Below are 6,402 nucleotides of genomic sequence, written 5' to 3' on the forward strand. Positions count from 1 at the left end.
TTAAGATAGCAGCATGTTTCCTTCATGTCCTCTTTCTTTTCACATCACTGCGACCCTGACTAAGTGCTGGTTGAAGACAGAGACAATGGAATGGGTAATAGATACGTGAACTCATGAAGTCAAAACTATCAACTAAGACCTTGTGATAGCTATAGAAAGGTCTCTTGCCATGTCAGTTCAATAGTTACATATTGTATCTAATTTTCTTCTCCCCCTCACCCCACCCCAACATATATAGGATGTGGTATGTTGTCGTGGTTGACTTTAAAGTTCAGTCCAGGGGCGCCTGGGTGGCTTGGTGAGTTAAGCGTCCGACTTCGGCTCAGGTCATGATCTCATGGTCCGTGGGTTCGAGCCCCGCGTCGGGCTCTGTGCCGACAGCTCAGAGCCTGGAGCCTGTTTCAGATTCTGTGTCTCCCTCTCTGTGACCCTCCCGCATTCATGCTCTGTCTCTGTCTCAAAAATAAATAAACGTCAAAAAAATTTTTTTAAATAAAAATAAATAAATAAATAAATAAATAAATAAATAAATAAAGTTCAGTCCATAGGCTCAGGAACATTAAGGAAGCATCATTATGGAACTGGCAGAAAATTCAACATTAGTTGGAGGTCCTAGACCTGGAGCTGGAGGAAGTAACTGATGAGGGTTTTGCCAGTTCCTTTTTCTGGGTAGGGGGGAGAGTGCAGTGATGACAATTCAGGTTATAAAAGGCAGGGGGGGGGGCGGTATTTTAGTGAAGCATTTTGTTTCATTTTTTGAAGTTTAAAAGGGTATGTGTTGATGTTGGACCATTCTGGGAATTTATTATAGTGCGCACCTATCATTCCTATTGGACACTCAGCATCTGCAACCCCTTCATATATCTGGGTAAGACCCCAAAGAGAGAGTGCACCTTACAGCATCAAAGCCGACAATGCTCTCTATCACTTTGCTAGGGTTGCAGACTCAGCCAATACCTTTCTCTTGTCCTGAGACAAATGCGTTGGGGTAGGGAGAAAAGCCAGTAAAGGGTTCATTAATGAGTGGGTTACTGCTGTAGGCAACTGGGGTTTGGTCCTTCTGGGGGCCCTCAGAAACACTGTGAAATGTGCAACCTTGGAAGTATTCCTTTGAGGAACCAGGAAGCTGAAATATTTGTTGACTGTTGGTTCTAGCTATGAGACAGAAAGCAGGGTATGCTTCATGGAGCTCCTTGGAAAACTAGCTTTTCAATTTCAGATGCTCTACCTCCTTCCTGTTTCCTCTTTCCTTAAATGTGACATAATGGCTTGGGCTACAACAGCCAATTCGCAACTCCAAAGGTAAGTCTAACTGAGGGGCACCTGGGTGGCTCGTTGGTTAAGCATCCGACTCTTCATTTCGGCTCAGGTCATGATCTCATGGTTAGGGAGTTCGAGCCCCGCGTTGGGCTCTGCACTGACAGCACACAGTCTGCTTGGGATTCTCTCTCTCCCCCTCCCTCGCTTGTGCTCTTCCAAGATAAATAAAGACACTTAAAAAAATAAAGGTAAGTCTAATTGAATCACAGAGATATCAGATGATTTTCCTGAACCAATAAAGCTGCCTACCTCCATTTTTCTTGAGAAAATTATACTTAAAAAAAAAAAAAAAAGTCACCACAGTCAAGTGTTCTGCAGCCAAAAACATTCGTATTCCTAACCGATTTATCTATCTTACTTGCAGCCAAGGGTACAAGCCCAGACTTTGAATCAAAAGGTAGCGATGTAAAGAAGCAGACCCTGTGGGGAGACTTGCCAGTGATGTGGCAGTAGCAGCAGTGGTCTGGTGACACCATCCAGGACATTGACACTTGACACCTTATTTTGCTTTCTGGTGGCCTTCACCACAAACACAGATAATAGACTCTCTGTACTGAATAATAATTGTTACTTCTCACTAGTATTCACTGGGAACCAAGTGTTTTACAAATTCCCTCCTTGTCTTCGTATCAACCATTCAAGATGGGTATGTTGTTTTAAGTTTATTTTTTGAGAGAGAGAGAAAAAGAGGGAGACAGAGAGCAGGGGAGCGGCAGAGAGAGAGAGAGAGAGGTAGACAGAATCCCAAGCAGACTCCGTGCTCTTAGCTCTTGAGAGAGAGAGAAAAAGAGGGAGACAGAGAGCAGGGGAGTGGCAGAGAGAGAGAGAGGTAGACAGAATCCCAAGTAGACTCCGTGCTCTTAGCTCAGAGCCCGATGTGGGGCTTGAACTCACAAACTGTGAGATCAAGACCTGTGCTGAAACCAAGAGTCAGACGCTCAACCAGCTGAGCCACCCAGGCGCCCCCAAGATGGGTATTAATATCCTTCTATGTGGTTAACTGACTTGACTCAGATCACACAGTAAGTGGCAGATTGGGATTCAAGTTCAGGTCCAAGTGACATCAAAGCCAGATCTTAACCACTGTATCATATGGCCAATATTTCTTTTGCCAATTTGTAATTTTTGGACCTGAGACCCTAACTAACTCAGGCTGGAGCCTGGGGCCCTCTGTGGGAGAGGAAGAAAGATGGGCTCACAGAGATCGTTGTCTGTTATCAGTCCCTTCTGGCTGGGGGATACAGGATCTGCCCAAATGCAGACAGGCTCTGAGCCAGGCTGCACAGATATAGGCGATCTTCTGAGCCAGGCTGGGAAACGCTCCAGATGAACTGCCAGACTTCTGTGTCTGAATCTCTGAGAGATAAGGAAGAATCTTGGGTGGTACCCTCAGAGACAAAGCGATTCTGCAGGTTTAGAATGTGCTGAAATCCAGGCAAAATACGAAAGTGGCAAAAGACATGAAGAGGGGAATTGTGTCAGAATCAATCAACTCTCTGTTGGCAATTCTTGCTTGCAGAATGATTCACTGTACTTCTTTCTCTTCTCAGGCTGGATTTTGAAGTCTGAGGCTCGAAACCCCCAAACCCTAATCCAGACTTCTTCCCCTTCCATTCACTCATGCTCCAAGTCTCAGAACCATCTTGGCCCCTCTCACCCTTTCATTTAGCCACATTTTCCCATAAATATCTATTGAGGATTAATTTTGTGCCAGAGAGGCAAAGACTCTGACCTCAAGGTACTTACAAGGAAAGAAAACATTAAAAGACAAGTGTACAGGGGCGCCTGCGTGGCTCAGTCGGTTAAGCGTCTGACTCTTGATTTCAGCTCAGGTCATGATTTCATGGTTGTGAGATCAAGCCCCGCATTGGGCTCCGTTCTGAGCATGGAGCCTGCTTAAGATTTTCTCTCTCCCTCTCCCTCTGCCCCTCCCAGCTCTCGCGCTCTCTCTCTGAAAGAAAGGAAGAAAGAAAGAAAGAAAGAAAGAAAGAAAGAAAGAAAGAAAGAAAGAAAGAAAGAAAAAGACAAGTGCACAGATCATTACTTAATTAGAACTGTGATACCAGCCAGGAAGGAAAAGTAGTATTCAGTGGGAGTGTATACCTGGGGAACTAGGTCTAGCCTAAAGGTTCATATTCAGATCATCCCCCTTCCATTTGCCTTTCTCCTTGTCATCTTCCTCCTCACCATCCCCTTGATAACAATGGCATCTTCTGCCCTGTCCCTTCTGCATTGTCTCCTCTACATTGTACCCCCATGTCCCAGCCTTGATTCAGACCCTATGCTACCTTTGTACCTATTTTCTGATAGATCCCTCTGCCTCTTCCCCCTCCGCTCAAGCCCATGCTCTATCCTGCAGTTAGAGTTATATTTCTAAAATGTAATCTAACCAGCTCCTTCTTTCTTTCACATTAAGGTTTTACCTCTCTTGTCTGGCACAGCTTGTTCAACCTCTTTCTCTTCAGCCTTAACTCCTATTCTTCTATAGGAACCTCTCACCTCAGCCAGTCACAGATTCCATCTCTGCTACCGTTTACTCAGGTCTGCTCTCAATGTTCTCCCCACCCATCTCAGCCCAGGAAATGACGATTCCAAATTCAAGGCACTCATTGGTCATGTGCCTGATGAAAGCCCACCATGGATGAGAAATTGGGCAAGATCAGTGAGGAGGAAAAAGCTGGAAGTCAATAGTCAGTACTTCTGATGACTGCCCCAGATGGCAACACCTGTTTCCACAATAGATTGTAAGCTCCATGAGGGCAAGGACAGAGTCTGACTTGTCCACTCGCATACTCCTCATTGTGTCTAATGCAAAGTAGCAAGGTGCCTACGATGCTTCTTGAGGAAGAACTCAATCATGAACTCAATCATTTTTTTCAGTGTATAAACAAATGAATAAATAGGGGCACCTGGGTGGCCCAGTCAGTTAAGTGTCTGACTCTTGATTTTGGCTCAGGTCATGATCTCATGATTCGTGGGTTAGAGCCCTGCCTTGGGCTCTGTGCTAAAAGCGCAGGGATTTGCCCTCTCCCTCTCTCTGCCTCTCCCTGCCTCTCTCTCAAAATAAATGAACTTTTAAAATGTTACAAAATAAATAAAGTGATAGACACTGCTCTTAAATTGCCTCCCGTGGGGTTACAAGTACATGTGGTTAGACTCCTTAAAAGATTAGAAGTTTCCTTAGGGGCAGGGGTTGTGACTTACTCATGTGTGCACTCTTTACAAAGAATCACTTTACAATGTAGTTTCATATAGGTTACTGCTTCTGTTTCTTATTTCAACCCCACAAATTATTATCCCCATTTTGTAAATAGGAAAACTTTCTTCCTTTCATCCTTCTTCCTGTTTCCTCCTCTCTCTCCCCTACATCTGGAATGCATGTCTAGGTATCTGCTGTCTCTAAATTCAGAGATTGAGGGCTTAAATGGAGAGCTAATTACAATGAGGGTCAGGGAGGCTATTTGCCTTGGGTTTCACAAACATGAAGCACTCAAATATAATTATTTGATATATTTGCGTGATGTGTGTGTGTGTGTGTGTGTGTGAGAAAGAGAGAGAGAGAGAGAGAAAGACAGTGTTTTTTGTTAAATGTAAATATTTAAAATATAAATTTTTTGTACCCTATTTTGTCATGTGGTCATTTTTCTTTTAAACATACTGGAAGTCACAAAATTAAAAAGAGGCCCAGGTTCAGCCAAGTCAGGTAACCTAGCCAGTCTAATCCCTAGTAAAGTGCCCGAGCCAGGAATTATGGAAACCCAGGATGTCTCCCCATCCAGAGGCATCACTAACTCAAAACTATGGCACATGTTATTTCAGTATGGTCTGTGGCATACTCATGGGATTTCATCATTTAGATGTGTTTACTTCAAAGTTCTAAGTTACTTTGTGACTTTGGCAAGTAATTTAGCTTCCCCATTTGAAAACTGGAGGCCATAATAGCATCTACCACAGAGAGTTCCTATTAGGATTACATGAAAATGTTCTTGAAGCATTCAGCACAGGCCTGGCACATAGTGCGCAGTAAATGGTGGCTATTATTATAAGAACTGTATCTGTCGAGTGACTTTGGCATATAGCGCTTGCATTCAACTTGAAGCTTGGAGCTGTCACCGTCGCTCAGCCGAAGGAGTGGGAACAATTGCACTCGCCAATTTTTTCTGGAAATAAATCTTTGTGGGAGGATAATCACCGGTTGGAAAGTGTGAGCCTTGAGGGAACAAAGCTCTGATCCCCAGGCCCGAGGACCACGCGAAATCTCTCTCCCCCGCGGGCTGCGGCCACGGAGCCTAATGTCCCCGGGACTGAGTGGCAGGTGGCAGGGCACGCCCAGCTCCTGGCGAGGCGGCCTCACAAACCGGTTTTAGCGGAGCGGAGGATGATCTTCGCTCATTCCGCTCATCTTATTCTCGGGGACCACACCCTGCGCGCGGGGAGGAAGGACTCCAAAACCGCGGGGCGGAGGCTTCCGCGCGGTCCCAGACCTGACCATCTATGGTCACAGAGCACACGGAACAAACAGGAAGTGGGGCGAGCCTCCACCTTCCCAGCCAGCAAGCCGAGCGACGGCGGGCATGCCCAGAAACCCAGGGCTGGACCCACGCGCCCTCACCAACCACCTCCCCACACCGGCCTCGGGAGGTATCCCTAGGACACTGTTCAGACCAACGGCATCCGCACGTCACAAACGGCGATACTGAGATATGCACGCCCAAAGAGGCGGAGCTTCGCCTCAATCTCCTCGGAGAGTGGACGATTGTCCGGGATTCCCAGAAAATCCAGACTCCTAGTCCCTCCAAGACCCCTTCCGACGGCTAGGCTAAGGCACTGGCCTCGGTCATTGAGACCGCATTGATAGGAGCACTAATTTAGCCACTCACCTGTTCTCCTTCTCCGGAGGTGGAGCTTAGCTGGTAATTTCGGCCCTTCATTGGCCCGGACGACTCAGCTCCCGCTAGTTGGCAGGGAGGCGTGGCCTACCCCTGAGCACACACCGGGGGCCGCTCCGGCTTTGGGGGCGGGACCCTCTCCCACGTGCCCTCCGCTCTAGCTTGGATTCTCCCTTCCGGGCGTGGAGAATAG

The 6,402-nt window shown here is 46.6% G+C and overlaps 1 protein-coding gene across 1 annotated transcript in view; it reads right to left on the minus strand.

Annotated features, from left to right (window-relative positions):
- Positions 1–6,364, minus strand: part of MYCL (MYCL proto-oncogene, bHLH transcription factor) — a 100,099-nt gene extending 93,735 nt beyond the window's left edge. The window contains exon 1 of the mRNA XM_027059564.2: positions 6,201–6,364. The gene's annotated coding sequence lies outside the window, so the exon portion shown is untranslated. The remainder of the gene's footprint in view (positions 1–6,200) is intronic.
- Between the last annotated feature and the right edge of the window lie 38 nt (positions 6,365–6,402).

This window comes from Acinonyx jubatus, chromosome C1, assembly GCF_027475565.1.
Source record: "Acinonyx jubatus isolate Ajub_Pintada_27869175 chromosome C1, VMU_Ajub_asm_v1.0, whole genome shotgun sequence".
Classification (NCBI taxonomy): Eukaryota; Metazoa; Chordata; class Mammalia; order Carnivora; family Felidae; genus Acinonyx; species Acinonyx jubatus.